Below are 27,603 nucleotides of genomic sequence, written 5' to 3' on the forward strand. Positions count from 1 at the left end.
CGGGCAGAGAGAGCACAGGGACAGCGAGGGGAACAGAGGGAAGAAAAAGGGGAACAGACCACGTACAGGCAGCGGCGAAGACAGACAACAGCAGTCAGAGACACAACAATAAAAATACAGGCAATACAATAAATTTGCAACCTGCCCTTAAGACCCTTATTTTGGCTCTGTATGTGTGAAAATGCACCATCTTTTCACTTTTTAAAGTTAACGTTTTGAGTGCCATTTGGCGCCGCAGAAACGCACGGTTTGGTTCCTGGCGCACATAGCCATGGTTGCAGAGCACAGAGACCGTCCACGAGTACTGTGCAACGGGTGAGCAGTGAGTTGATACCAGAAGTGACGATAATCTTGGCTCTCAGAGGCTACGGGACCGGGAGACGGTAGCTGCTGGAGGGAGGACCAAGCTGTGGCACAGTTCAGCATCTGCGCCGACGAAGTCCCCCCTCTGACTCTGCGGCAACAGAGACCTGCTTGGATGGAGCTGTGGCGTGCCTTGCAGGAGAGCAAATACCCTGCAGGACGGCGTGGGCATTATAGTGGGCCCGACCTCTGACCCTGGGACTAGTCGAGCCGCAAGTGATCTTGCCCCTGCCCGGCACTGCTTACTGGAGCGCGGTCTGGACCTGGGCCTGGACTGAGCCTGCACGGTGAGGTCGCATTGAGGGGGGCCCCCTTTGGATTTTGCATCTCGCCCTGCTTGGGCTGGAGGCAGCGTGTTGCCTCCCCCCCCCCTGTGAGTGACTGCAGGAGCGGGGCTCAATGCGAAGGAGGAAGAAGACAGGTTGTGTCCTCCATTAGCAGGGCCCCCCCGCCCCCGGAAGCTCCGGGTTGCCGGAGGGTAGAGCCCCCTGCACAAGATACTGGTGAGCCGGAGGGACAGCGGTGTTCGGCCTTCTACCCCACCCCCCCTTTCTTTTTGCCTGTGTTCCCTGCGAGGCAGTGGGGTTGATGCCGGGACTCTACACTCTGTGGCCTGTCCTGGAGGACTGGCATTGCTGTGAGTAGTGATTGGGGGGCTCAAGTCTGTCCTCCTGTAAGGTGATCTACGACCATGGAGACCCCTAATGAACATGAAAATACTGCGGGGGACAGGGATGGGACAGTAGCTGAAGTGGTGGGAATCCGGCGATCCCCTTTCTCCCCAGGCACCCACAACATTGAGGCTGGCACTCCCTGTGCGGCGGCATACTGCAGGCGGCGATTGTGGGGAGTCATTATTGCAGTGAACAGTGGAAATGGCTGAGTGCGGTGTGTGCGAGTCTCGCCACAACGAAGGCTCCTGTGTCATGCGTTGTCTCCCCGGCGATTGCAACAGTGTACCCTGAAGCACAGGAAATCTGCCCAGCCCGGCATTTGCAGTTGAGGCTGAGAGAACGCCCAGTCAGATATGTAGCTGCTTGATACCTGTGGTGGGCTGCCTAGAGGGACTCCTCGTGCAATTGTTTTTCAGCGCTGGTTGTGAGCCTCCAGGCATTCTCGACCGGACTCCCTGAGGCTGCCTGCCTACTGGGCCACCCCCTCCGCTTGTGAGATTTAGGCGCCGCTGCTCCGATCCTCCACGTCCCTTGCAGATAAGGTAAGCCACCAGCCGGCCTGCTCCTTCGCTGAATCTGCATTGCGCTGGGTTTGTCAGCGCTGACCAGGAGGTCTAGCGCTACTCCACCACCTACACTCTTTCAAATCGCAAGAGATGCCGCCAACCTTCCCCCATTGCTGACCCTGATGCACCTCTGGGCCCGTTCTTGCTGCCAGGACTCTTCCTGCCGAGCCGGGGTTTGAGGTTCGGGCTCTCTCTGCCATACCAATGAGCTCATGTCCCTCATGGAGCCCTTTTGAATCGCTTTCGCCAGCCTGCTGCTTCACGTCCCTGGCGCCTCCTTTGATCCCGTGCACTCCTGGCTCCTTTGATGCAACTGTGGAGGGCTGCCTTTTTTCCCCGGACATAGACGCTCTGGAATCTCTTCCCTATGAAACACGCCGTCATGGAGAACGCTCACCTATAAGGGGTGGAGATGCTCTGGGTCAGCATCTATACTTAGACTACCCTGGACTTAGCATTTGGCTATATCGCCCCCCCAATGCTATCGAGTTGAGACAGGGCTAATTACCAATGGAGACACGCTCCCAACATCCCATTACGAGGTCTACTGGATTGTTTCTTATACTCTGAATTTTTAAATGTTTGGTGCCTGACTCGCCCCCATTTTGTTTTTGTCCCTGAGGCTGGCGCCCATTTTGTACCTCCTCTGCAACAAGTAATCAAAAAAGGCTGTGATGACATTAGGATGCCTGTGTAACTCACGCCTGCATGTACCTGCCTGTCTGGTGACCCTCACTGCACCTCCTCTGCCCCCTCAAATCGCCTTATTTTAACTTAAATACACGACTATGGTTATTTTAATGATATCTCCTTACTGCTATTTAATTTGACGTTTAACTAAAATACGCTACTATTGTTATTTTAAGGTATCTCCTAATCGCTATTTAATTTGACCTTAATGCACTTTGTATAACCTGTACTGTTCTTATTGATGCTTGAATGCTTTCACTATAACTATATTTTAGCTCTACTGCTCTCACTACTAGTCCTAAACTTTTAACTAAAATATGCTACTATTGTTATTTTAAGGTACCTCCTAACTGCTTTTTAATGTGACCTTTATGCACTTTGTATAACCTGTACTGTTCTTATTGATGCCTGAATGCTTTCATTATAACTATATTTTAGTTCTACTGCTCTCACTACTAGGCCTAATAGTCATACTTCCTCAAGATCCCCCTTCAGACTTTTCCCATCACGCCCACCTGCACCCAAGTCCATCCATATCCTAAACCATTACTCTAACATTATCACACTCATGCATTCCATTTTGCTAATCCTCCCTGTATCTATTTCTCTCTCTTTCTTTATCGCATTCGCCATGTTACTCCTCATCAATTAACCTCTCCCTACTCAGTACAATTCCTCACCATACTACATCTCCCTCCACACCCCAACCCTCTCTACTTGCAGTGCCCTTAATCTCCTTACACCACTGCACCCACCCCTCTTTACTACGACTTATCCTTCAAATAACTGATCTATCATGTCCTCCCACATTCATGCTCCTGCATCCTTCCTCCTTCCCACTCTCTCCTCTAAACACCCCTCCCTCACCAAACATGGCCCCAACTCCTGGACAATTCCTTACCCCCCTAATCTTTCCAAAAATGCCAAGAAAAATCTTAAACATAAATTACTAATCCAGCATCCTGAAACCCTTATTGTTGACAACTACCATAGCCTCACTTCCCCCATTAACACAAACTACATCTTCTACTCCAAACGCCCCTCCAAATGGAAAAGCACCTTCCTAGACCACCTCCCTATATCTAAATTGTGTAAGATTCCTTACGGTTTTAAGCTATCCACCACTCCTTCTTCACCTTTCCCTGGTGAAATTGGCATTTCCATTTTCAAAACAGGTAACATCTTGAAACAAGCCTCCGAACACCACCTCACCATCTTTGAACACCATTGTAACACCCTCTCACACCAGATGTCCATACCAACTCCTCTTCCCACACCTGCTCAACCACAAGACCCCTCATGGCTCTCCCCTGACTCCCCAACGTCAACCCCTCCCCACACGATTATAACAAACCTCAATGAGATATCCATCTCCTTGAGCACTATGCTATCACCCTCTCCTGACCCCACCCCCCTCACCTCACCTAACTCAGTCACCACCCCTCAAATCACCTTGCCCACAAATGCTGGTCTCTCCCTAACCCCTTTTCACATCTCAACCTTCCCTTCTTCCCCCCAGCTCTGCCCCTAGCTCCAACCTTGATCCCCATCTCAACCCTTCTTCCATCTCAACATATACTATCTCGCCCTCTCTCCCTAGCTACTACACTCCATCCTTCCCCTTCTCCTCCCTCCCAGATCTCCACTCCAACCCCCAACCCTCTTGCTACTTCTTCTCACTCACCGTCCTCCATTTCCCCTCACCAGGCCTCCATCTCCACAGGCTCAGTATCACCCCTATCCCCCGCCCCTCGCCCTTCGCCCTCACTGACCTCTAATCCACCTCCCCAGTCAACTCTCACCTCACCCCTTCCCCTTCTCTTGCCCCTACATCACCCCCTCATGACCTCTCACCCACTCCCGACCCCAAACCTACCACCCCAGCTAATTCTGACCATACTCCCTCCACTCCCCTCCCCCGGCCCCTACTTCATCCCACCTCTTTTTGTTAACCCAGACACTTTGCAACATTGAACACAATATCTCCACCTTGATTACTGAATTTGCCAGACCAATACCTGTTTCCCAAACAATGGAAATCCACCCCTCTTCTCAACCGTTCACACAGACCTCTTCGCACCTTAAATGATTACTCTGCCTCTAACCCAGCTAACATCTGCGACTCATACCCTAATGAGCCCACCCACAAAAATTCTTCCTTCCCTCAATCCAACATCCCTGTTATTATGGGGATCAGCAGAATCCACTCAGCTCCCGAATCCCCCCACCCCCCCCAACTCACCGCCATCCCACAATGCCCACCCCCCAACTCTAACTCCAAACGCCTGTCCTGCATGCTCGTGAATTGCCACTCAGCTGTTCGACACGCGACCGAAATATCCTAAACCATCCTTTGTGAAGATATCGACATCGCCTTAATCACAGAAACTTGGCTCAAAGACCATTCAACCCCCATCCTCGACATACTCTCCCCCCCTGTTTACTCCATTATCAGGAAAGACAGATCTGAGCGAATAGGAGGTGGTCTAGCAATTACTTTTAAAAAAGAACCCCAACTCTCCCTAACCAAGATTACGGACTACACAACCTTTGAATATCTTGGAGCAGAACTTAATTTGAAGGGCTCTCCCCCAATACGACTACACAATATCTACTACCCACCTGGTGAACCTCTGCCCTTTGCCGAAGAACTATCTGACCTTCTTACGCAATCACTACTTTCTAACTCCAAAAATCTCTTTCTTCGTGATTTTAACCTTCACTGGAATGAACCTGATGATCCCACAATCAACCTTCTCACTAATCTGCTTGAGATTAGTGACCTCAAGCAACTCTGCCACTCCCCAACCCACTCCAAAGGGGCTACTCTTGACGCTATCATCGCTAATGAGGACTTAGCTTCCCTATCCAACATCATCCCCATTGATTGGTCTGACCACCACCTCATATTGTTCAAAATTTCCAGATCAACCCCGCCTGCCCCGGCTAGAAACAACAAAACCACGATTACAACTAGAAATCTTAAGCAAATCCCTCCGGGTGCACTTGAGTCTAAATTCCAAGACCACCTTTGTCTCACCCCACCCTCTCTCAATTCAAATGAACTCACAGAGTACTACAATAAATCAGTTTCTGAGGCCTTAGACCAACTTGCCCCATTCACAACTAAAACATTAAAAAATATTCCCTCCAAATCTTGGTTTACCTCTGACCCCAACAATGAAAGGCGCTCACTTAGACTCGCTGAAAGAACATGGAGACATCACCCTTCTCCCTGCCCATCTAAACCTCCTTAGAATTGCTAGATCTACCTACAAAAAAAAACATTTTCTCTGAAAAGGCTTCTTTCTTCCGTGCACAACTCACCCGGGCAAAGAACCGACCCAGAGAACTATTCAACATTGTTAGAAACCAAACAACCACGGCCCCCCCCTCAACCTGTTGTTCTCTACTAACAAACGTGAAGAAATTGCAAGCTTTTTTAGCAAAAAAAATGCCAAAATTGATAAATCCTTCCAGATTACTCAGCCCTCCCAACCCCCCAATGTACTCCTGATGCGACCCCAACACCACACTCTCTCCTATCTCCACCCCTCACACCGCCCCTTTTCCTCCCCTCATCTACCCTACCTGAATCCAGCCACACTAAACCTCTGCTTAAAAACAATGCCTCTTGGCATAACTTCAATCCCGTATCAGAACTAGAAGTCTTTAACATCTTATCCAAACTAAAACCATCTGCTCACACAAAAGACCCACTGCCATCTTTCCTCGTCCATGAACTAAAGCATATCATCGCCCCTTACTGGACCAATATCATCAATTCTTCACTTTCCACGGGGTGCGTCCCAGGTTCCCTCCAGCTTGGACAAATCACACCCATCCCTAAAAACCCCAAAGCCTAATGCCCCATCTACAATCTCCCCTTTCCCTCCAAAGCCCTTGAAAAATGTGCCCTTCTCCAATTAGATAAACACACTGACTCTTTCAACATACTCGACCCTCTACAATCCGGTTTCCGCAAAGGATGCAGCACAGAAACACCATTGCTTAATATAGTAGATGATATCCACCTCGCCCTGGATAAGGGAGAGTCCTGCATACTCATTCTTCTCGATCTTACCGCTGCATTTGATACAGTGAACCACTTAACCTTACTTATTGTGCTCCAAGATCGTATCGGCTTAAATGGCGCTGTCCTTCACTGGTTCACCTCCTACTTCCAACACAGAACCCAACAAATTAAAATACAAAACCATCTCTCTTGCCCCACCCCACACCTGTCTTCCTCGGTTCCCTCAAGGATCAATTCTCTCTCTCACACTTTTTAACCTCTTTATGGAACCCCTTACCCGCATACTCAAGCAAGTCGGAATAAATTACCACCTGTATGCCGATGACACCCAACTGTACTATAAAATTAAATCCCACTCCGATATTCTTCACCTCAATTATGCCCTAATCAAAATACAAGCTTGGTTCTACTCCAATCACCTTAAGCTCAATCCTAGAAAAAATGAAATAATTCTCTTCGCTCCTAAAAATAAACCTCTCCCCATTCAGTCTTGGGTCACTGACCTCAATGCCCTTAACTGCTCTCTCTCCCTCGCTGAATCAGTTAAATCTCTTGGCATCACCATCAACAAAGAGCCAAAGCTTAATTCCCATATAAAAAACTCGGCAAAGGGAGCTCTTCTCACACTCCGACATCTTAAAAAATCAAACCTTTTATCCCTGCTGAAGATTTCAAGCCGATTGTCCAATCTTTAGTCCTTTCAAAAATTGACTAAGGAAATGCTTTAATCTCCGGAACTCCCAAAATTCACCTTACCCCCCTCAAATCTGTTCACAACCTCGCGGCTAGGCTCACAACGGACTGCAAACGCTTTGATCACATCTCACCTGCCCTCAAAGCCCTTAAATGGCTTCCCATTGAAGGACGATCCTCCTATAAAATAGCCCGCATTACGCACAAATCCCTCTACCAGAAGACCCCACCTTACCTCTCAAATAAACTCAACAAAGCGGGTTGCGCCCACCAGCTGAGAAGCACCAACTCATCCCCCCTCTTCTGAAAAAATAAACCTAAAAATCCAGTTCCTTCTCTCGTATGGCCCCCAGCATCTGGACTGCCCTGCCTTAAAACCTTCGATAAAACCCCTCCTATCTCAATTTCAAACAAGACCTTAAAGTACACATGCTCAACAAATACTGGGGCTCTTAAGCCCTCGTACTGCACTTACTACACCCACCTTTTCCCCAATTTCACTCCCCCACTCACCACACATCCCACCTCCCTCCCCCTCATACCCCTTACCTAAATCCTCTCCTCAACCCAATTCAACCCTCTTCCCACCTTACTCATGCACCCTACCTGCCAGCTTGAGTCTGTTAATTTAACCTATCAAATGTTTGATACGTCATCCTTTAAATGATATTTCTTTTAAGCTGCTCCTTCTTTCTCTTTCTCTCCAATAACTATTTCATTCATTATGTTATTTTTGCGTACTATACTTGATTGCTTTTGATACAATTGTTCTGTATTCTTATGAATATCATACCAACATTGTTAAGCGCTCTGATACCCTTGGGTGGTAATATATAAAACTTCAAAATATATATAAATAAATAAATAAATAATTGGTAGATAGATCTTCTGCACAGCGTGGGTGGTCAGGGATATGCTGGGCGCTGAGGCCCACAGAACACTACCCCAGCTGGTGCTGCTATTCTGGGCTCTCTGACGCACAGATCGATCACTCAAGGGCCGGGACACACTGAAAATAAGTGGAGTGATGGGCTGCACAGGGGATAAGATGCGGGAGGTCACAGCCACTAATTCCCAAGAAGTGGGCCAGGAAGATACAACCCTGAGTATGCAATCACTCAATACAATCCCTCCCACAGCAGATGTGGGAGCACAGGATAAACTGGACTTAATACTTAGCGAAGTCAGGGAGTCAAGGAGGGCCATTGAACAGCAAATGGGCACCCTCACTACTGGTTTTACCTAACTGAAAGCGGACAACGCGAAGCTGGCTGACACAGTGAAGGACCATAGCGCCACACTGAAAGATCTAGTGCCACAGCACAAGGACCATGCAAATCAGCTCCAATCCCTTCGGAAGCAGGTCACAGGATTGATGGACAGAGTCGTGGACGCAGAGGGCAGGGCCCGGCGCAATAACATTCGTGTCATAGGGCTGCCGGAACGAAGCGAAGGAACTGATGCAGCGGCTTACATGGAGCGCTAGTTCCTCATGCATGTGGACTCAGGGGGCCGCTCAGATTTTTTGCGAGGGCGCACCGGATCCCCATGGGGTGGCCGAAAGTGGAAGCTCCGCCGAGACCCTTAATCGTAAAAATCCTCAACTACAGGGACCGTGATACCCAACTGCAGAAAGCACGTGAACAAACACAGATCCAGTTTGAGAACTGTCTAATCTCACTATATCCCGACTATACACTGCTGGTGCAACAGAAACGATCTTCATTGCAAGAGGTAAATAGAAAGTTATGCACCATGAATCTCAAGTATGCACTGTTGTTCCCGCTCATTTAAAGATAATCTATGACCAGAAGACATACTTCTTTGAGAGCCAGAAGACATTGAAGAATGGCTTGAAGTTATGGAACCCACACAGCTCTTGGGTCAATCTTCTCAGGATCACATAGACCTGGAAATGCGGGACAGCGACGATCACAACGAGTGACTGAGTCCACATATGGGATGTCACTTCCTGGTCCCATGCAAAAACAAGCCCAGACAAGCAAGAAGACGGCCCTGGCAGCTGCGAACGCCTTCAGAGACAGCCCCTCCCGCAGATTGTCCGAATTGTCAGAACACAGTACGGTACGCTCGGACTCCGAAGGCAGCTTAACACTTTTCCCTACTGTGACACCGCAAATGGCAAATGGGATACTGGGATAGCAACTGACTGTGAGGGTTGTATAGCTGTGATCTGTTGTGGATGGTAGCGCTGTCTGTGCACTGCTCCCCTGAACTAACATATCCTTTTGCATTGTTTCTATAGAAGTTGCTATGGCAAATGTAACATCCTACATGATACGCTCGGGTTCTAGGGAGCTCCAGGATATGTGTTGAGTTACGCAATGGCTGTGGCTGCCAGTCCCCACTTTGCAATTGCTACATTTTATTGGGTATCTGTTTATTGTTAACCTTGTTTGGTCTGGCCTGTTTTAGGTTGTAGGAATGACCTGGTATTGTGTTTAGGTTGGGGGTTACATGGCTCTGGTGCGTTAAAAGCATCAAGTCTCAAAAGATTGCACATGCTGCTGCAGAGTAATCACGTGAGTGAATGGCTCAACAGGTGTTAGATAAATATAAATTTGTCACGTGGAATGTCCGGGGGTTAGGCTCTGTACACAAACGACATAGGGTACACAAAGAGTCGCACCTGATGGAAACAGAGGCCGCGAAAATGAGGAAGAAATGGAGAGGTCAGGTCATCTCCACAAATTACTCTGCCTTTGCCCGGGGTTGACAATCTGGATAAGAGGGGGAGTACCTTTTGTTGTGCTAGACAAACGTGTAGATACACAGGGCTGCTACACATTTCTACGTGGTACGCTAGACGGAATACTGATTATACTTGGAAACATTTATGCTCCCAATCATGACCAACACAAATATTTCATGAGTCTGAACTCAATACTGGAAGGGTGGGAAGCGCACCCATGGCTCATAAGGGGTCGACTGTAATGCAGTGATGGATACCACCCTAGATTTTTCACATCCTCCTCTGCGGGACGCAATAGCCAACAAGCAGGCAGCAGCACTCTGTGACTGGATGACGGGTTGGTCCCTATGCGTCACGTGGCGACTGAGGAACCCGCTGCACAGGGAGTTAATTTTTAATTAATTAATTAATGTTTGAGCTTGTAAAGCGCACTGCTACCGTAGGTTTCCTGGCGCTGTATAACGCTGGGGAACCCGTCCTGGCTTTCCCTGTGGGATGGTCCCTGCTGGGAGTTCCCAAGGTGGAGCCAGGCATCCCCGGCGTTGATGGGGCCGTTGTAGAGATTAGGCAAGCTAATGCCCAGAGTTGCCGAGTGGGACCCCTGATTAGAGTAGGCACCGAAGCGAGAATTATCGAGTTCGCTGACCCAAGTCCACGACCCTGCCGCGTCGGGAATTGAACCCTGGTCCCGGCCAGCTTCTGCTCCCGGGTCTGCCGCCTCTAACCAGTGAGCCACACCATTCCACAAGGAGTATTCCTTCTTCTCCCCGGTACACCAGTTGCATACCAGGATAGATAGGATAATGTGTTCCACCTCCCTAGCTGATCAAATTATAGACACCACACACTTAGCAAAAACCTTCTCGGATCATAACCCTCTGGAGACCATTTTTAGTTGGGGAAGAATACCGACCCCTGTACCTACGTGGAGTCTCTGGCCCCAAACGCTAGAGGACTCGGCGTTTCGCAACACGCTCTCTACAACATTATTTTACAGAAGATAGGCACACTGCTACCACACCACTGGTGGAGTGGGATGCCATGAAGGTGGTCATCGGGGTCGCGGCAATTAGTGCCACAGTGGGGGCCAGACAAGAGGTGCATCGGAAGTTACAGGACACAGAGACCAATATGTCAAGACTAGAACAGGAGGCAGCGCATGACCCCACGAAGCAAGCATCACTGCAAGAGACAAGTATCCAACATGCAGAATTGCTTGAAACGTTGAGGCTGATATACTATAGATCTTATAGATCTTATACACAAACACACCACACAGATGCCGACAAATCGGGTACCCTCTTAGCGAAATTGATAAGAAATGATCATCCCACTACTGTTATTAGCCGCATTGCACTGTTGGGAGGTGGGATGTGGACACACAATGTGCTATTATCGACGCCTTTAGCGACTACTTTGAGGTGTTGTACAGCGCCCCACACCCCATAGGGGAATTGTCCATTGATGAGTTCCTTTCGGGCCTACCGTATCCACAAACCCCGACAGGTATGCAGAAGGACCTGGAGGGACCTATTACCAGGGCAGAGATTAAAGCAGCTATAGTACGACTCTCGAGTAATAAAACACCGGGCCCGGCGGGCTGCCGGTGGAATTCTTTGATACATATTCTGAGATATTAGTTCCACGTTTGGAGGCGTTGTATAAGACATCACTAGAGGTAGGACACCTTCCTTGTACCACAGCACAAGCCCTGGTGCTGTCAGTGCCTAAACCAGGCAGATATGTCAGGCTATCCTCCCCTGTCACTGCTGTGTAGAGAATACAACATTTTAAGTAAGGTATTGGTTAACAGAATTCAGCCATACCTTAATAGGTTTATTCATATACATCAGTGTGTGTTTATACCAGCTAGGAATACCTCATTAAATCTATGCAGACCGCATCGGATCATGTCTGCTGACCTCACACATTACCCGAACGTTGGCAGTATATCCCTGGAAATGAGACAAGCATTCAATACGTTGTCGTGGGAATACATGTTTAGGGCTATCGCACACTTAAGCTTACCCCCTGAATACGTGAAGTGGGTAAAATTATTGTACGATGTACCCATTGCAAGAGTCCGCACTGGGAAGCTTATCTCCAGGGAATATAGTATCCACAGGGGTACGCAGCAAGGCTGTCCCCTGTCCCTGATATTGTTTGTTCCTGCGATATAGCCATCGGCACTCCAGATGCGACAAGAGGCCACACAGTGCGGTATCCCTATAGGCACATCTATACACTTGATATTGGCATACGCATATGATCTCATTGTATACACGGCAGACCTGCTGACTTCGGATTGATATCAGGCTTATCCATCAATGAATCTAAGTCTAATGCCTTTTTTTTCATGAACAAATAGACCCAGACTATATTGCTTTGGGGAACTTAGGTTACCAGTAGCCCCCACACCTTTAACTACCTGGGCATTAATGTATATCATTCACAAGCGGACATGCTGGAGAGCAACCTGGGTAAGACCATCCGAGGAATACGATTGCAGGTAGCATTTTGGACCACATTGCCCTTATCAGCTATGGGTCGTGTGGCCTTATCTAAGATGGTAGTACTTCCCTGTCTTCTATATTACTTTACAAATCTGCAGTTGGTAATACCCACAATTACCTTTAATACACTTGACACTATCCTGATAGATTTGATATGGGGTACGGGACGACGTCGAATAAGCCTTAAGAAACTCCAAACCAGCACACGGGGAGGCCTGGGAGCTCCGGATTTCCAAGCGTACTATTATGCATGCCAAGTTCAGTGACTGTCCTACTGGGCAGCAGGGGGCAACTTGCAGGAAATTGATTATAACTCCAGGCACATTGAGCAGGGAACACTCCATTCTTTACTGTTGCCAAATAGTAAGGTGCTCCCAGCGCTTTCACACCTCCTCCAAACGGCACTACATTGTTGGGGTAAGGCACTACGATATACCTTTAGATGTGGTAACTACGCCGCTAACATTCCATTGATTGGAGTGCCACTGACGAGCGGTAGATTAACGCAAAGGGTACTTGGACCCTAGTCGGATGTAGGGGTGGAGACTATGGGGGCACTTTTTGGATATGGGACACTTATGGACCACAGCGCTTTAACACGTGCAACGGGAGCGCCAGCCACATTATACATGACACATGCCGCTCTATTACATTACATTAAAAGTCAATGGGCTCCACAGTGGCTGGTCTGAACCGGCATACCACTTTGAGCTCCACACCCTGGGCTTGTCTAACATTCCCCAAACTTTACCTGAGGACACACGCAGGGTGCTTTTGGCCTGGCGGGCTTCTCTGCGTCACACCTACTGGTCGGATAAATTGACTCAACATACCCCACTGTGGTGCGGCACACAGCTTGGAGAGGTTGCCTATCTCTCTGGTTTTAGAACGTGGGATCTCATTGGAATTTCGCTACTGGGGGATGTCTGGGGTTGTGGAAAGTAGAGAGATCGCTGTTAGCATGAGCTGAAGCTGTTTTGTTTGTGGCATCCATTTTAGTTAAGCCATGTGTTTACCATGTGCTTCCCCATCTTCACTGTTGCCTGCTTCTCTATTACGCCTGAGTCATCATCTATCGTTAACTCCTTCAGCACTGAGCCTGAGCACTGATCATGCTCAGAAAGGACTGTAGTTGCTAGAATACACTTGTTACAGAATTAACTGTCAGGCTATTTTAACTGATGTTAGCAACTATGTAACTCCTCCCACTCTGTTGACTAAGTGATTCTCATGTACCCTTATATGTGAAGTAGCTATTCGTGTGCACACTTGTACAGCCTCTTTTTGAATCTCCAAGCTACACTGCAACTATAAAAGTATATAAGCACCATGGTTTCTGTACTCCAAGTACTATCTCATACATTGCCTGAGGGTTCTGTATTGATGTAGTCCCCACTCATGAGTGTTGATAATAAAATATTTGTTTAATATTACAGCTTCCGTGCCAATCTCTATTTTGATAGTCTAAGGACTCGAGGACAAAGAAGGGTGAACCCCTGCACCAGTGGGCCCTTGAAAAGGCTCGATCCCACAGGGTGGGAGCCACGTACGCACTTGCCAAGAATTGCAGACTCGCTACTCCCTCCACGCTTCCCACTTCCCAGATACGCCATGCCCTCCACTCTCACATCTCAGAAGGCACCTCTCTGCCCGAATATAGCCCGCCCGAAGCCCGGACCATGACCGGTAACCTAGGGAAGGGAGGGATCTGCCGTAGCTATAGCTCCCTTACCAATAACACCCCTAACACACTATACACATCTCAGAGACAGATGGGAGGGTTGGCTCGTGTCCCTGGACGACGCTATTTGGAGGGACGCATTGATGACTCCCAAAACAGTCACAGCATTAGCAAGGCTTTACCTAGTTCAAATATACTACCATCACACTGCCTATCTTACGCCGCTGCGTCTCCATCGCGCTGGGCTCCGACCCGAAGCATCCTGTCCCCGCTGCAACCACTCCCAAGCTGACTTTTACCACCTGGTATGGCTTTGCTCTGCAATCACGCGCTTCTGGGTATCTCCGAGGGGATGGATGTTTCCAGAGCTGAAAAACTCTTTCTAAACACGGCACTGATGGTGGCCAAAAGGGCCATTGCAGCCAATTGGCTGAACTCGGATACGTGTAGTCCTTGTGCCGAAACCAAGGCAGACGGGGTGCACAATTATAGAGTTCCTCTTTGTTTAGTATGTTCGACTACTGCAATTTACATCGAAAGCAGTTGAATTAAGAGAGCTTGTTTCTGTCTCAAGCTGCTTGGGTGCAGTGTCGGTAAAAACGTCTCGTCCGTAGCTGGTAGTGCTCCCCCCAGGGTTCAGGAGCTCTCCTGCCCCCGCAGCAGTCTCACGAACACTCTCTTTGGCCTCGCTATATTTTAGAGTTCTTTCTTCAGGGTCCGAGTCTCTGTTCTCCTAAGAGCTGCACATCTTTGCCCCCAGAGGTCGCTCCATGATGTCTCACGGGCTCCCTGAATGTGGTCTCTTTCTTACACTGCAAACTTTTGAAAGCAACTGGGACAAGTCCACATCTCCCTGAACACCAGGGAGTTTCCGGATTAGCTTGTAAGAGCCATGACACCACCATGTTTCTCCGAGGTCCAGCAGAAATGGATCGGAGAAATGCCCCGTCATTTTCAGACTGGGGGGGCGTGTTTTTCTTTCTCTCCTCTTCCCATTGGCTTGTTGTTTACATTCCAGCCAATGGGAAGAGGCGAGAAAGAAACTAAAAAACACACCCCTCAATCCGAAAAAGACGGGGCTTAAATGGAAAGACAAACCTCTTCTCCAATGGCTGGCCTCCGTTTAGGAAGCCAGGCAATGGAGAAGAGGGGCGGGTTTAAGCCCCATACTCTAGAAACATAAAATCTCACCAGCGAGACTGCGCAAGCGCAGCCTACGCAGGCCAAGACCTAAAAACGAGGTGCACTGGAAGGAGACACAGGAGCACTCAACACCTGAAAAGCAACAAGGGGACTTTGCCCCTTTGGGTACCAGGTGAAAAAGGACATATGCACACGCAGGGGCTGTAGGGGCTGTCTTTTCGACTTCCTATTAGACTGTTAAGTTCTGCTTGGCGCCAACAGGAAGCCACAAGGCAACAAAAAGGGGGCCACACAGACATTGACCAACTAACTATAAAGCACTGTTATTGATCTCAAATGAGTAGTGGGGTCACAATAAAACTCTTAAAGACGTTGCTATGGCATTGTACCCTGCTAGCAAGACACTACTTGTAAACAGATACCAGGTGAACTCGACTGAGTGAGGCCCAGGGGGGCAATGAAGGAACACTCAGACAGACAAGATGGACTTGACACTTAATGCTATTGAGGCCTACTGCCAATAAAGAAAAATGTTGTGGTACTTGAACGAAGCTTACTGTGCAAAAATTAGAAAACACTTGCGGAAAAAGTACTAATAATATATTATACACCAAAACCCATGCTTAAGCTGAAGCACAAAGAGGATGCCTTAAGCAGTGACTTCCTTCACTTAGCATTGATATGCCTTGGCGTGGCTACCTATTGACTTGCATGTGCTTTAGGTGATAGCTCACATGACTGACCTCAAAGTACCCGCACCACCACTGGTGGTAATACATGGATATATCAAAGAGAGCTCTGCTGTGAGCCAGTGACTTGTGGCCATAGTGTTTTCTTCTGGCTAAGCAAAGGGTGGCTATGCACTGGGGCAGGGGCCCCTATGTAACCCAAAAAAATGTTGGGCTACTTGACTTAATCTATTGTCAAGAACACCTGGACAGTTAATGTTACTGGAATTGATGCCAAATCAACTGATACTCAAGTACATATGGAGCACTCTTTGAACATACGAATTAAATCACCATGCAAGACTGGTTCCATGTCTAATCCAACATAGACCTGATGGCCAGGGATTGGAATCTCCAGCAGGACTTGCAAAGCGTCTCTGACAGGTTACAGTAGAAAAGGCCCACCAGGACTAGACTGGCCCACGAAATGACAATAGAGTGGGCTACTGTCGCTATAACTCTTCATAGTATTGGGGGCACTAGAGCTTCTTGAATATTATAATGTTTTAGCACTGTTGTTGCGTGATAAACCCGACAGCCGTAAGGTGGTCCCCCCTCCCCCCCAACTTTTTCCTACCTCCTCCACTTTTTGTCCTCATATTTTGCTGGCTTTAGGATCTGTGAACTTTACTGCTGCTAACCAGTACTAAAGTGCTTGTGCTCTCTCTACCCTAAAGCATGGTAACATTGCTTCAACCCCAGTTGCCATATTTGATTTACTTATAAGTTCCTAGTAAAGTAGTATCCCTGTACCTAGAGCCTGTAAATTAAATGCTACTACTAGGCCAACAGCACTGATTGTGCCACCCACTGAAGTAGCCCTTTCACCACGTCTTAGACCTGCCAGTTGAAAGCCTGTGTGTGCAGTTTTCCACTGCCATGTCGACCTGGCAAAATAAACCTTTTTCTAGGCCCAAACCTCCCCTTTTCATATAAATAAGACACCCCTAAGGTAGGCTCTGGACAATCCAGAGGGCAAGGTGCAATGTATGTAATAGGCAGGACATGTACTTTTAAGATTTACATGTCCTAGTAGGGAAAAACTCACAACGTTTTTTTCACTACTGCAAGGCCTATCTCTCCCATAGGATAACATTGGGATTACCCTATTACGTTTATAAGTATAATTTCCAATTGGGAAGAGATTAGTTCCTCAAGTCTGGTCGGAATGCTGAACAAATCAAACATTGACTCCCGTCACAGATCTGGGTTTAATCCATAGTTTTTTTGCTCATCAAGCCACCCCAGTTTGGACCTAGCCATATGCAAATCAGTATTGACCCTGCTTTTTAGAAAGTTGTCATTTTCTTACGTTAGCCATTTGGTGTATTCCCCCTGGATAGCCACATACAATGGGATCTTAGGTGTGACTTGATGGGCCAGTCTGGGAGGATGAGAGGGAGGAGCTGGACCCAGTCTAACTTACACCATAATAGGCTGTGTCCTATCCCCACACAAAGGGCTGCATACCCCCTGAAGTGTGTCTGGAGCCAGGGCATTAAGGGAGGAACGTTGTGCAATTCAAAGACCTGTCTTCTAAGTCTTCCCCACTTCAAAGGCCCTAATTAGTATACGTAGGGGACCTCTGACACAAGTATACATAGGGGACCTCTGACACAGTCACTTCAGTAAGCCTCTGGACCTGTGAAGCCTCTTCCAGGAATGAGGACTGCTGTGCTGCTGAGAGGACTGCTACTCTGCTGGACTGCTGCTTTGCTGGACTCCTGCCTTGCTGTGCTGCCCTGCTGCCTGCTGTTCCCCGGCCTGGATGGGAAGGACTGGAACTGCATCACTTGAATCCAGAGTGACTCCAAGGGCTAAAAGGCTGGCCTCCTGATCTGAAGTCTCAGGGACATAAAATACTTCCAACCACCTTACTTCTGCATCTGGACTCTGCCATCTGTGAATCTGCCCTGCCATGTGGTGCCACCCCAGTCATGGACCCTTGGAAGTGGGCCTAAGGTGTTTGTTCCAGCACCACTGACACAACTGATGAATTGTCACTGCTGCGCGGAGCAGAACCGCACCATTGCTGCTACTGCGTGGATCAGTCCCGACGCATCACCTTTGAAACCATCACTCTTACCGGCACAAGGACATCGCTTCTCTGTCAATGGCAGCCTTGACGACAAACCTCTGCATCGCAGCTTACCTCTCATCGGAACAAACACATCGCCAATGCTGTGAGGATCGGGACCAGTGCATTGTCACAGATGCGTGGATCGCCACCACTGTACCACACATCCTCTATGCACCCAAGATTAAGGTACATTTGTTCAGTGGCCCAAACTGGGTCCCTGTATCCGACCCGGGTGCCATCGCAGTCAGCCTGAACTTTTGACTTTGTCCCAGGCCGGCGCGATCAGATATCCCACATACCATTCTTTGCTTCTAGGCGCTATTTTTTTACCTAAAACTTTGAAATTCAATATCTTCAGTTCTACTTATTGGATTTTTCTCGTTTTGGTCTTGTTTTGTTTATTAAATTAAGTTCTATGTTTCTAAGCTGGGGTGGATTTTGTTTGTATGTTGTTTTCACTGTTTTACTGTTTGAAGTGTTGCACAAATAATTTACACATTTTGGGAGGGCTCGCACATCCTGCACCAGTACAGTGCACCGCCCATGGTTACAGCTTTGTGTGGGGGCAGCATTCAATCATCTGTTCCCCCAATCTCCTCCCTCATCACAGCTCACTTCTGAATAACTTAGTGCTAGCCACACCTCCAGTCCCTTACCACTGTGTGGGACGAAATTCTGCTCCTTCCTGAGTCAGGTGCCAAGATCACATGCAAGTAATCGCAAAAGTATGTACTTGCGCGTGACCTGTCCAACCAACTCGGAAGATTCATAGTTCAAAAGTCACATCTGAGTTAGAAGCCGCGCTTGGCTTCTAGTATTGTTGTTGAAGCTTTTCTTGCCACACAGCGATTTCCCAAGTTCCATTCATTTTGCCCCACTCCCTGCATCCTGTACTTTCTGGCCCTGTTTCCCCCACCCTGTTTTCTTCTTGCCTCCTTCCCCGTATCCAGTTTCTAATACATATGAAAGCTACCTGGAGTCAGTTTCCTCCTACTGTCTCTCTGCCAGCTCTGCTCCTCTCTCAGCTCAGTGCCTGGATTCTCCTGGTCACCTGCAGCATATCGCTGGATAATATGGCCTCTAAAACAAAACAGAACCAATATAAACTTCCTGAAGACAGATTAGTGCACCAAGTCTGCGGCTCAACCATTGACATTCATATGACAATCTCTACTCATTCTCAGAGACTGTGGCCTTCATTAGGTATTGTTGACTCTGTTTATACCGTTTTCCAAAACCTTTGGACATTGTCACGTCTGGATAGTGACTTTTGGCTCTCTATGCAATCATTTCCAATTATTTTCACCTTAATGGGGTGAACCCTTCTTGTGGATACACTGTTTATTTATCAATGTGTGTGTAATTACTGGAGGGAACCTCAGGACCAGAATTGAATGCATTGTTTTCTTTTTGCCAAACCCTGATTGTGCCCCTGTATTTTATAGGAAAAACAGACACTGGGTGACTGTTCAGTAAACTGAGGGATGTGTTTGCTGTGGTGCCTAACCCAGGTGTTTCGTTTTCTCCTCCCCCTTCACTCTTTTCATGCCGCGTCCCCAACTCCCCCCGGGTACAAACCATGGGCAGCAATTTTCTATCAAGTATTGAGGGGGTTTCCTACAGGTATTGGAAGGACTATCTTCACTCCTGCAGACTTCATATCCCAGGTGTGTGGAGTCTTGACAGAACGCCAAACCCACAAATCATATATCTGCCTGAGCGAAGAATGGATAAGGGAAGTTTTTTTTTAAATTTTCAAAAAACCTTTGTTGTAGTAAATCACGGTACATCAGTGCAATGAAATCTAGCAATTCAATGTCATTTGTGTGTTCAAATGTACAGCACCTTCCCGTGCTATCAGCAGTCAGCATAGTAATTAGAAACAAACCAGAACTAATCTCCCCCCACCCCATATTAGGAGCATTTGCTGTACCAAAGGTAGAAGGGAAAACTTTAACCATGCATACAAGATGTTCTTTTTGTCCATTGGATAAGGGAAGTTTCATTCAAGCTAGAGAGCCAGACCCTTTTGGAGATTCAGCAGAATTGTCCCCTACACCTACAATAGAAGAGTTAGCCAGTTCTTTTACTAGTGTGCAAGCCGAGGTCCAATCATTACAGAAAACCAGCACCTGAAGACAGAATTAACTCAGTATAAACCCTGGGGGGATCAATGGGGTAGAGCTTCAGGAACAATCCCTAAAACCCAAACATCCTACATTCAGCCGGGTCACTACTTTGTTCCTTCTGCTGGCACATCTATCCCAGGTATCTTGGATACACACCATGTTAATCTTGCTGTCCTGGCCCCAAGTCCAGTGCCGCTAGCAGTTCCTGAACGTTTCAATGGTGATAGTACTTAATACAGTGTTTTTATAAATCAGTGTCATTTACAGTTTCCCAGATGATGCAGCCTATGCGGTTTTCGTTATCTCTTATTTAGTAGGCACTGCAGCCACTTGGAATGTCCCTCTGGCTGAGGGCGATGATCTTATTTTGTATAATTTCACCTTGTTCAAGAAAAGGATGCACAATTTGTTCACCAAGCACACCTTTATGCGGGCAAGTGATAAGAAATTACTTCATCTGAAGCAGGGTTTTAGCTCCCTGCCATCCTATGTGACAAACCCTAATAGATTGGTCGCTGCGACCCATTGGTCCGGACAGAAAAGAAAATCACTCTTCTATCAGGGATTGCGTGACGACCTAAAAGATATCCTTTGCCAGATTGTGGATCTTCCAGATGAGTGTTCTGCTTTTATTCATCTAGTGGTCAAATTTGACCACAGATTGGAAGAACTAAAGGTGGGAAAGGCCAAGAAAGACTTTCTTTATTGTAAAACGACACCACAAAAATGGACTTCAGATACTAGTGAGCCCATGCAGATTGGAGGGATCCGTAGATCCCTCTCCAATGACGAAAAAGAAAGGTGAAGTCAGCTTAATCTGTGTCTATATTGTGAGAAGGGAGGGCACTTTGCTGGGGAATGGCCAGTTAAACCTAAAATTCCCAGGAAAGCTGTGGCTCTTCGGAACACACACAGCACCTTAGCAGAAAACTAAAATATTTGAAGGGAATAGGATTGACCCTTTGATTGTTTCTTGTAGCGGGATTTCACACTATCTGGCCAGTAATGTGGAGCATGTTCCTAAACATTTTACTGTAACTCTGACACTAGTGATTTCTAATCAGCTGCAAAAACGTATGCCCATCCTATTGGACTCTGGAGCAACTGGTAATTTTCTTGATCTAACCCTGGCTAGAGCAATGGGTATTTCCTTCCTTCCTAAAAAAAAATCCTAAACCCGTTAGAACAGTAGATGGGTCCGAGCTATCCTCAGGAAAAATTGCCTACCATTCCAATGACATTATCATGATCTGTGACAACAGTCATTCAGGAACTGTTCGTTTTGACCTAATTAATAGACTAATATTTGGTGCTATCCTTGGGGTCCCCTGGCTCCAGCAACTTACTCCCCATATTGACACTAGATAAAAAAAATGGTGTCTGTTACACTGCTAACAAGAAGTAGCGAAATAGAAAATCCCACTCTTCTGTGCCCTTTCTGATGCAATAGAGAACTCAGTTTTGCCTTTCAATACACAGAATTCAATGATGTTTGTGATCAAACGAAAGCCAATGTACTACCCCCTCATCGTAGTTTCAATTGTATAATAGACTTGCTCCCAGGAGCTGAATTAACTAAATGTAGTATGTATACCCTGACTGAACCTGTGATAAGACATTTGGCGGAATATATTGCTGAGCTATTGGCCTGTGCTTTCATCCACCATTCCTCATCTCTTATTTGATCACATCTGATTTTTATCCTGAAAAATTATGGGGAATTGTGGGTCTGTATCGATTAAAGGGTATTAAACAAAGCCACAGTGAAAAATAGATATCCATCACTCCTCATCCCAATACTACTTGATCAGGTGAAGAGTTATACCATATATACAAAATTAAATCTGAGAGGCTTATCATTTGATCAGGGTACAAGAAGGAGAGGAATGGAAAACCGCCTTCCGCACTACATATGGCCTGTTTGAAAATTGCATAATGCCATTCAGATTAATGCCCTGTCGGCCTTCCAATTGTTTATTAACGAGGTATGGAAGGACTTTCTAGAACTATTTGGCAACATGTACATGGATGATATACTGATTTTTTCACAAACTGAGGAAAACATTTTATCCATGTCAAACAGGTGCTGCAATGCTTGCAAAAACATCAATTGTTTGCCAAATTGGACAAAAGTGTCTTTCATACTACACAAGTAGATGTCCTTGGGTTTCATTCTCTCTCCATCTGGCATTCATATGGACCCCAATTAAATTGAGGCTTTTCTGCAGTAGCTAAGTCCCACTTCTGTTAGGGAGGCTCAATCTTTTCTCGGTTTTGACAATTCTTATAAGCTCTTCATCACTTGTTGATCTGACATTGTAACACCAATAACTAGACTGCTACTCAAAGGACTCAAAGGACTTGCCTTTACATGGTTTAGAGATGCTGAAAAGGCAATCTTTTTCTTAACACGGCTCTCATATTAAAATATGCAGAACCATCCAACCGCATTTTGTTGACACTGATCCTTCCCAACACTCTGTGGGTGGAGTTTTGCCTCAACGAGATGTGATATCAAGTAAAATGAATCTGATTGCCTACTATTCCAAAAAGTGTTGACAGCAGAGCAAAAGTATACCATTCCTGAGCGAGAACTTTTGGCAATAAAACTGGCCTTTTAGGAATTGGAGACATTACCTCTTGGGTTCCCAGCATACTGTGACCATCTACTTTGATCACAAAAACGTACAGCTTTTCAGACCCGCTTGTGCCCTCACAGCACGTCTGATGGTTTGGGTTCTCTTTTTCAGTAAATATGATTTTGTGATCATGTATTTTCCCAGGGAAAAGCAGGGGACGGCAGATGCGCTCGCTCTCATCTAGATAAGGGGGCCATGCATCCACCACAGACACAGACGTTGACTATCCCCCAGGAACAGATAGTTGGGGTACGTAATTGCATGGTTGATGACTTTGATTCTTTTCTTGGTGATCTGCAATCCCATTTCCATGCTTTGAAACCTATGGAATTGCTGGCAGATACTTCTAACAGCATAAAAGGTATCTCTATTACCATGCCGATAAATTATATATCCAAACTCCTGACTTAAAACAAAAGGTATTACATTGGTGTCACTCTGCTCCTTTAACTAGACACCTGAGGGAGGAAAAAACAAATGTGTATATGTTGGTTTTGGTGGGAAGTCATGGCAAAGGGTGTAAAAAACTTTTTTCAAACATGATTTACCTATGCTCATCAAAAGGCTACACATTCCTCACCAACTGGACTGTCACAGGCATTGGGACATATAACCTAACCCTAGGCACTCTATCAGCATGGATTTTATTACTGACCTCTCCTGGGTCAATGGTTTAACCACTATTTTAGTGGTGATGAATGTGCTAGCCAAACATGGTTCACTTCATTCCCCTTAAAAATATACCAAATGCTAAGGAATTATCTGAACTTTTCATGAATCAGGTCATCTGCCTCCATGGTTTAACCACAGTTGTAATTTCTGACCGGGATGCGCAATTTGTTTCTAGGTTCTGGCAAGGTATTTGTTCTGCTTTACAGATTGATCACCGTTTATCTTCTGCTGACCACCCACAAACTGATGGACAAATAGAACATAACAATCAATCATTGGAACAAAACCCACGGTGTCTGCTGATTGGGTTCAGATGTTACCTGTAGCAGAGTTTGCCTATAGCAAAAATACACATTCAGCAACAAAAGTCTATCCATTCTATTTCTCGTTTGGTTATCGTCCAAAGGTTTTTCTTTGCAAGCACCTCCTGAACTAATAGCCATGCAAGCGGTAAAAGCCCACCATGAAAACCTTGCAAGTATCTGTACTGTTGTAAATATTGAGTTGCAGCAATATATAAATAACAAATGAAAACCCGTGTGGATAGGCATTGACATTCATCCCCATTGTACACAATTCATGATCAGGTTTGTGAGCAACAAGGAACCTATGATTATCTGGGCATTGTAATTTACAATGACATTATAAAGGTCCTTATATGTTCTCCAAAGTCGTCAATCCTATGGCCATGAAATTGGAACTGCCTAAAGAAATCAAAATACATCCTGTATCCTACACATCTCTCTTGAAATCATTCCACCCTGCATTGCATGCTGAACCCCCCACCCCACCACCAATTGTTGTGGAAGGTAATATAGAAGATGAGATTAATCAAATCCTAGAATCTAAGAGGTTAAAAGGTAAACATAATTATTTAGTGGATGTGGTCCATACCAAGGCATGATTGAGTTACCAGACCTACATAAAGTATTTGTGAATGAATTTATGTTCTTGTTAAAGAAATATAACTACCCACAGAACCAATTGTTGTTGCATACTACTAGATTTGCAAGGGTTCTGGGGGATACTGGGTCACCTCATTACTAGTGTTATACCAATACCACCACAAGTACTAGTGCTGCTTCCCAGGTGTGCAACAGCCATTGGGCTAAACGGGCTTCAGCACCCCGCCCCCACCTTCTAAAGCCTGGCTAAGATGACAGCATGACACTTTCCTTACACGCATTAAAATAATTAAAGCATGCAAACCCTTCTTCCCCAGTTAAATGTCTATTAAGGCTGCGCAAAGCATCGGATGCTTTAGCATCTGAGCATGTGATTTTAATGATACCCTTCTGAAAGGCCCAAAACCAGCCCGAGCCAGCCAGCCTCTGAAAGGTTTCAGCAACCCCCTCACCTCTTGTTTTGTTTCAGATGGCTTCCACCGAGGTAATACCCTTGCCTGAAGGCAGGGATTTCACCAAAGCACTTTTGATGTGCTGTGCAGCATGGGGTGGGAGTGGGATGGCCAGTGTCTGGGGAAAGGAATGGCCAGTGCAGGTGATGCTTTTCCTTTGTAAAGGAATTCCTACTGGCGACATACCCCAGGGCTTGCTGTCTGTGCACTTGTATGGAATACACATCCACGGCACTGCTCACCAGATAAATGGTGAACAGTGCCATGGATCTGTCTACTTTTGCTTCCAATGGCAGTGGCAAAGAAGCAGAGGAGGCCCATGCATGGAGAAGCCAGGAGACATTTGACCCTCATCTATCTACACATCAAGACTGTCAGGAGGGGCTGGATGCCAGGACGACAGTGCTGCTGATCAGCACAACTCCAAAGAATACTATCAGAAGAGCAGGCAGCAAGTTTCCAAGAGCCTGTTTTCCTTCTCTGTGAGGGCAGGGGGCACCTTTTTCTGGGAGTGAATGGTTGTGACATACTGCGCCAAGAGTCGTGTTGTGTGAGCTTGGGTTCCATGACTGACCTCTCAAGTAAGGCCCTGCCTGCCCTGGGCATTTTTGACACAGCTTTTTTAGGAACACCTAAACCCAAATTTTCTCAAGAGCTGTTGTTACTTGTATCCAGTCTGTACTTGGAGCATCGTTAGATTCAGTGCTCCTCATTTTGTTGTTGGGAGGATAGTAGGATGAGTGGCTGTGTTGGGATTCAAGCTTGTGATGTGGAGGCTACACATGACATCGATGCAGAGCGTGCTCAACCTGCAGAGCTGCACACAGAAAGGAGACTACACGGATGGCGGATAAACCAGGTGAGGATTCATCTCACGGTAGACCTAGGTGGAATGGCAGATCTAGGATTAAGGGCCTTCTCTGAAAATCCTGTGTCTTCTAGAGGCCAGAGTATGCAACCAGGGTAGTAAATACTCCGGGGAAGCCTAGAAAGCACATTAAAACTTTGCCTTTGGATCAAGGACTTGCCCAATCTCTGCATATGACGGACTGTGAGCTCAGACTGAGGTTGTTACCTTCTGGGTTCCCCTGATCTGGTATATGCTACCTTCAATGCACTTTATTACTCTATACATGCCTGTGCTAGTCTGGCAAACGTGCCGCACAAACCTTTCCCTTGTGAAATTTAAAATGGCCTTAGATTGACTTTCATTCACTTCTTCATTTGCCGGTAGATCAAGAGGAATGAGGCATATTTAAATATCATACTTGTTTAAATTCATCTTACATTTAAATCATAGCTATGAAGATTTATCTATATGCTGAAAACAACTGTGTCCAACATACAGGTCAAAGTTTGGTCCTTTGAGTGGGTCGAATTTCATTTTGGGAATATCCTATATTTAGGTCAGCCCAGTTCACAGAGGTCTGTGAGCACAGGGCAGCAGCTATAGCAAGTGTTTCCAAGATCCTTGAAACCATCCAAACCAAATTGTGGGATGCTAAAGCACTTGTTCATCTAGTAGCAGGTTGCACCTTGTGGGTGTGTGGTTGGAAGAGTGTTGTCTTTGCTTTGAGCCTCTGTGGGAAGCGTCTCCATGCGGTGCATGGTGAATACCAAGGTGCAAATTTGAATGCATAATTTTACACTTCTTTTTTTTACAGTTTGGCCTGAGCATTACCCAATCCTGATTGTCTGCTATTTTAGCACCGTCCCCATTGATTAACGTTAGCCACGCCCCTTAATTTGCCATGTTAGCCCTCGTCCCACGAAGTCCAGACCTAGTTGCGCCCCTGCTGCTACCAATACCACCACTAATAATACCACCTGAAAAACCACCCCCAATACCTTTACTTCAAAGCGTTTGCAAAGCCAATAGCCCTGCCTTTAATGAGCTACTGCATGCCAATACAGGTCCACGGGTCTGTACACATTAAAAACAGACCTACATGCACCTCTTGGCACGGCTGATTTAAAAAAACATAACTTTATTTTGCCTTCGTCTAAAAAGGAAAAACGTGTCCAATCAGAATTATGGCTCTTTCTGAAAACTAATAACTTGTCTGATCAGATTGATGAGTCTTTAGTACAGTCATTCAGCTCTGTTAACAGGGGGACTTTATAAACCTCCACAAGCTGTTTTCTGTCAATGCATTTTCCATAATTTACTATCACACGAATATCTCATTGTTAGGGAACAATCATATGTTCCAGATCCTAGTTGTCTCAGATAAGACTCGTGGTTAAGGTAGTGGAATGCGGCTGCCCGAGGCCACCGCAGGAGGCCACTCAAGAGGGCGGCCCTCTAGTGCCATTGGGCAGTCCACACCCCCCTTTCCTCCCAAAGGGGGCAGGGACTCTCAGGGAGTCCCCATCCTGCGCGCGGGCAGTGCCTCGTCATGTCCGGTGCGCGAGGCCGGGTGAGGGGTATATATCCCCCCTAACCACGCCAACGACCTCTTTGTCGTCGCACCGGACACGCGAGGCGCTGCCTCGCGGGACACGCCGTCTCCCACCCTACCGCTTACCCGGCGTAGTCGGTGGTAGGAATGATGGTGAAAATATTGCAATCTTCTACTTTTTTCCGTGAAGGCGGAGTTACAGGGCGATCTGGAAGCAAATGGGTACAGAAGGGTACCTCTGCACGGCACATAGGGGTGCCAGAGCCCAGGAGCCTCATGGGAGGTTCCTGGAAACCGTGTCGGCGCCCCATTGGTCCTTCGGGAGGTTGTGGGCCTGAACAACCGGGGGCTTGCCTTGCTACGCTCCGCCCTGAAAGGGGCGTGAGTAATAAGTGTCACGTGATCTCGGAGGAGGATCACCAGAAGGGGCAGCACAGATGGGGTTCGCCCCAGTGCTGCTTGGCTCATCAGGCGGGCAGGTGGTGAGAATGCTGCCTGCCCTTGGATTGCCCGTAAGATAACCC

The 27,603-nt window shown here is 46.8% G+C and overlaps 1 protein-coding gene across 1 annotated transcript in view; it reads right to left on the minus strand.

Moving 5' to 3' along the window:
• The window catches only part of TRANK1 (tetratricopeptide repeat and ankyrin repeat containing 1), a 1,005,982-nt gene that overhangs the window by 977,354 nt on the left and 1,025 nt on the right, over nt 1–27,603 (minus strand). Inside the window, exon 2 of the mRNA XM_086964756.1 lies at nt 18,854–18,960. The gene's annotated coding sequence lies outside the window, so the exon portion shown is untranslated. The remainder of the gene's footprint in view (nt 1–18,853; nt 18,961–27,603) is intronic.

Source organism: Lissotriton vulgaris, chromosome 4_1 (assembly GCF_964263255.1).
Source record: "Lissotriton vulgaris chromosome 4_1, aLisVul1.2, whole genome shotgun sequence".
Lineage (NCBI taxonomy): Eukaryota > Metazoa > Chordata > Amphibia > Caudata > Salamandridae > Lissotriton > Lissotriton vulgaris.